This window comes from Gavialis gangeticus, unplaced genomic scaffold (genome assembly GCF_001723915.1).
Source record: "Gavialis gangeticus isolate Ggan-Ray unplaced genomic scaffold, GavGan_comp1, whole genome shotgun sequence".
Taxonomy (NCBI): Eukaryota; Metazoa; Chordata; order Crocodylia; family Gavialidae; genus Gavialis; species Gavialis gangeticus.
Genome location: NW_017729024.1, coordinates 30,027,878 through 30,033,627, shown reverse-complemented (window position 1 = coordinate 30,033,627; position 5,750 = coordinate 30,027,878).

The window sequence follows — 5,750 nt, the reverse complement described above, 5'->3', positions numbered from 1 at the left end:
CAAAGAAACATAGAGAAAAGTATCTATTTTCGCTACACTAACGCAAGTACATGGCTGCAGAGCACTTGAAAAGCATCCAATTCTGTGACAATCTGAACCCTCATTATATGGATGGTAGGGTGCATGGTGGGGCGGGGGGCCAATCCCCCCCACCACACACACACACACACACACACGCACACACACACACATTCTCTCTCTCTCTCTCTCTCTCCCTCCCTCCCTCTCTCCAGTGCAGGCTGGGAAACCCCAGAATGGGCCTTTCTCCCCTGCCGTCTCCGCATCCCACTCTGAAAAGAGTACTGGGCCAGGAAAAGGGTGGCAGGGCTAGGGGAAGTGTTTGCAGAAATGCAGCCTCTGTCCATGAATCAACTTTAAATTGGAGCTCGATCTCCTACCCTCCCAACCCAACAGCTAATGTCTGTTGGGTCAAGAGGATCATTCTAACTGATGGCGCTTTATGGGAAGCTGCACGAGTTATTCCGTGGAGCTGCACTTCTGTCTGCATCCTTAGGCAGAGGTACAATGGGGTAGTTCTGTGACCTGGGCAGTGGTGGTGCTCCAGGTAGTGTCTGGGTCGTTGCCAACCACAGTGGGTTGGCAACAGGAATAGCTGCCATTTTTGTGCCGCAAATTAGCATCCACAACTGATGTCCCACTAGCCTCCCCTCTCAGTTATGCTATGGATTTCTGGGCTACAAATCTCTTCCGCTGAGTATGCAAACACACATGCAAGAAATTGTGAAAGTAAAATAGAAAAAAGAAATGACTGCTTTGGGAAGATAGTTAATTGTCAGTTCTGACTCCTCTATTTATAGTTTCATAATTTAGAACTGAGTCTATAAAAGGAAAATCCTCCAAGGAACCACGTTCATTTTATTAAAAAGGTTTTCTAGGGAATTATTTTTATTATATTTGTTAATTTCTGCCTTAATCTGATGAAACATTGGAATACGGAACCTTTTCTGGAGCACATCTAAGTGCCTTACCTGACCCCAGGTAGAAATGTGTGGTTTGGGCCTGCTATTGATCTATTGACATAATGTCTTGGTGGCAGTAGCCTTACAAATACAACATACAAATGACTTGATTTATGAAAAGGTTTAAAATAGCACTAAAATGTGTTTATTCCATTTCTGCTAGCATTGTTTCTGAATGCAGTCATCCTAATGTGAAATAGCTAGAGCTGCCTTGCACATGGAAACAAAATTTACTAGATTTTTATGGATGACCTTTTTTTAGAATGCATCACAGTAATATTTCTGTAAAGAGAGTATTTAGTCAGGCTAGAAGAGTTTTTATTTAAAACAAGTCAGCTAATCTGAAATTAAACCAAACAGTTCTGAGTTTACCGAGTTTGTTGTTCCTTAAACTAAAAGGACTTAGAGGTCCATGTTTTTTGAGAATGTTGTATACATGTCTCAGTTCTGCAAGAAAAAGAATATGTATTCTCTGGAACACTTGAGAGCTGGAATTCCTCCAGAATGATGTATTTTTCTGCAGTATAAAGTGTTGAGCTGTGCATGTGTGCGTACGTGTGTGTGGTTGTTCTGTTATCAGGGATACTTGAGCTCTCACTTTTGTTAGCACCGGTTAGAGGAGAGAATACTGGAAACATTGGATGCTGGATGCATTGGGGCTGTATTTACATGAAAGAAGTGAACCAACTGAGGGAGTACAATGTAAGCAGCAGTGGTGCAATGCTGTGTTAACACAAGCTATGCTGTTTTGCTGCAGTTTGCCCTGCGTGTCCACTCTGTTGTTCTATCCTGCTTAGAGGGGCATCACCATCTTTGCAGCTCTGCCTACCCCATTCCAGCTTTATGAAGCATATGTATAAGTATGTATGTATGCATATGTGTATATATAATGTTTTTTGACTAAATGCTTTTTTGAAGAAATAGGTCTTTTTGCAGCCAGGAGGCCATCTATGCCATTTCAGGGGCACTGATGGACAGTTAGAGGAGAACTGTTTGCTTTGTTAGGAGTATTAATACTACTCATTCTCATCCATACTGCTACTATGCTGGAGCAGTTAGTCAGAATGGAAGACTCTGTAGTATTTAGTCTTGCTCTAAGTCTAAACAAAATATATGGTTGTCTCTGCTATAGAAAGCATGTTTGTGTGTAGATGTAGCAAGACTCCGAAGCAACCTCTGCCACGAGGACTTCATTGATTCAATGCTGGAGGAAACCTCTAGGACTGTGGAGAAAGGACTGCTAGCGGCAGTGCTGGAAAAGGAGCAGGGCATGGACTCCAAGGAAGGTAGTTGCTGGAAACTTGTGACCTCTGGCAGTAAGAAGTTGTCATCCCCACCTGCAGTGATTTTCCTGGAGAACAGTTATAGAGTGCTAGCAACAGAGGAGGAGGACATCCAATTGGTGGAAGAGGTCAGACCAGGAATCCCCAAGTTGAGGAGGATCAAGACCACTGCTACAAAGAGGGAGTGACAGATGGTGGTGGTTGGAGACTCCCTTTTGCGGAGGATGGAGAGATCCATTTGCCAGCCTGACCTGTTACCCCGGGAGGTATAGGTGACACATAGGGAAGCCATGGGGGAGCAAATTGGCCCTCACCAGCCAGGGAGTGGGGAGCATCAGCTGGTACCCCCACTGAGAAGCACTGGCAGCACTTCCGGTTTGCCCTTTCCACTCACACCAGTGGTGGCAATCTGGCTGATCGCCGACCAGGGGCTGACGTGCTGGCAGCTCTTCCTGTTTGCCGCCAGCACTTCTGCCAGCAGCAGTGATCAGCAGCTGGTGCCCCACCCCCGGAGCCAGGAGGCACCACTTGCCCATTGCAGGAGGTCTACTGCTTGCCTGGAACCTGGATCTGAGATGTCACGGAAGGATTACTGAGACTTGTCTGACTCTCTGACTACTACCCCTTGCTGCTCTCTCATGTGGGCACCAATGATAATGCCAGAGGTGCCCCTGAGCAGATCAAGAGTGATTACATGGTTCTGGGTGCAAGGGTGAAGGGGATGGGGGGGGACAAGTGATGTTCTCCTTGATTCTTCTGGTCAAGGGGAAGGGCCCTGGCAGGAATGGACGCATCCTGCAGATTAATGCATGGCTGCACAGGTGGTGTAACAAGCAGGGATTTGGCTTCTTTGACTATGGGATGCTCTTCCAAGAAGGCTTGCTAGGAAGAAATGGGATCCACCTGAGATGGTAAATGGTGAGAGAGTAAATGGGGAGGTGGGGGACCTGGAGGAAGCACAAAGAGGAGGGGGCAACATGGGAGGCCTCCTCATTCTTCCTGAGAAAGTAGGGCATTTGGCTAGTTAACTCGGGTGTCTGTACACAAATGCACAGAGCCTGGGAAAACCAGCAGGAAGAATTGCAAGTCTTTGCACAGTTAAGGAACTATGATATGACTGGAATAACAGAGACTTGGTGGGAGCTCACAGGACTGGAGCATTCAGGGTTACCATATGTCTGGGTTTTCCTGGACACGTCCTCTTTTTTGACCCCCCTGTCCTTGTGTCCAGATGGGTTTTTAAAATGTGAGCAATTGTCTGGGTTTTTGCTTTGCCTCCGCTCCTCCCAGGCACAAGCATGGTCCTGCTTTGGCAGGGGGTTGGACTAGATGATCTCCTGAGGTTTCTTCCAACCCTAATTTTCTATGATTTTGTGTGTAGTGTGTTACTGGCATGGTATAATTAAATATGTAAGTGCATCACATGTATTTAGTACTGATAATGCCAGAGAATACAGGAATGAAAACACAATAAATACCACATTCTGTATAGAGCAGGAAGAACAAATACGTCCTAGGTATTGATGTGCTGGATGGAAAACTGACTGGGTAATAACAATAGTAGGCAGGTCTCAGGGATAAGGTCATGATTGTGTTTCAGAAGATCTGGGTTCAATTTCTGACTTTGCTATAGATTTTGAGTGATCATGGGCAAGTCACTTAATCTCTATGCCTCAATTCTCTATCTACAGAATGGAGGTAGTAATTCCTTCTTCCACCTTTTGCTTGTATTATGTATTTGAATGTTATGCTCTTAAGGGGAGGGGGCAATGTCTTACTATGTGCTTGCATAATGAAATTTGCCTGACATAATGAAATTTGATCACTTTTGGGGTTCTATTTGGGGCTCTACTCACTAATGGCGTAAAATAACTGGTAGTAAATTAGTGAGTGCAGATAAGACATAGTTGCAGAAACGTAAGGGACTAGGTCTGTACAAAAGGAGGACAGTAACTAAATTCAGAATGACCTACTTAAACCATGCTATGAAATGACAGGTTACTGATGAGATTTAATGCAAGGAATTGTATGATAGCGAGGAAAGAGATTTCAATAACCTGTAGAGCAGTGCTTCCCAAACTTTTAATACCTGGGACACACTTTTTTTCCTGGATTAAAATTGGTGGTACTCTTACACCTTAAAATTGGTATTCACTCTTACACCTTAAAAGGGGTGCGTGTGTGTGTAATTATATTATATTTTATATATCCAGTACAATGCATACCAGCGGTCCTCACACTTTTTAGCCCCAAGGCACCTCTCTATAACTTTACTGAGTGTTGCAGCATCCCAGCTGAAAATCACTGAGAGATCTAAATTCAGGAATATGGTGGGGCAGGGGGTGCTTGAGGATGACAGGGGTAGGACCTTGACCTGCTGTGCCCTGCACTTTCCACTGGCTAGTCCCTAGCCTGTATCTTAGAGCAAGGGCAATTGCCAGTGCTGGAGTTACTCCTGGATGGTTTCTCATGCTGGAGATAGTTCCCTCCTGCTGGCCCTGGTAGCATGGGATGAGTGGAGGGGAAAATCCAGGCTGCAAATTGTGGCTCCATCTGTGTTTTCCTGTCTGCTAACAGCAGTGTGTGCTTCTGGGAGCTTGTGGGGAAGGGCAGCTGGCACAGCAACTATCTGGGAGCAGAGAAGGGATGGAGAGGAGAGCAGCCACAGGCACCTCTGGAATAGCTGGGGCAGAAGCAGGGTGCTGGATGGGGGAGGAGAGCATATACCTCCTCACACAGGGGTGAGTACCACAGCATCATTAATGGGATCTCGCAGCACACGATGGTTGCTCTCACAGGAATCGCTGCCACAGAAGGTCACTTTCTGCTGTCATATTCTGTAGAACACTATTGACTGGGAAGGGTTTGGGAGCTGGTATGCATGAAATGGTAACTTTTAAGCACAATATTTAAAATGTATAGTCTACCCTTCTAGCATGCTGTCTTTTTCAAATATTAGTGGAAGTGATGAATACACTGCAGAGGAATTCATTCTAGCTCACTTAAATGGACAATGCATTTCTCTCTGTTTAAAAGTGTCTATCACTAGTATCTAAGCAACATCCACAGTATGTAGAAGGAAAGAGTCTGAGGCAAATGGACTTTTCTCAATCCATTTGCTATGAGTAGGTGCCTATGAATTTTTATGCTGAGGTCTGTATTCTTTTTTTTGTGGTGTCATTTGGCTTTCCAAAAAGGTTAGTTTTCAATCTGATGACAAGTAGCATGGCTGGATGCAGTCCCATCTCTTCCCATAAAAAATGTCATAGCTTGGATTCTGCCACTAAAAATATTCTTTCCTCCATGCCTGAGACCTTAGATCTGGGCGTCCACAAGTGGTATTAGCCCTCTGGCTATCTTTTAGGGCAGTGGTCACCAACCAGTGGATCTCAAATTACCAGTAGATCTCGGAGCCTCTTGTGGTAGATCTCAGAAGCTCTTGGAGTCAATCCAAGGCTGTGGTGGAGGGCTGAGTGCCCGCATGCAT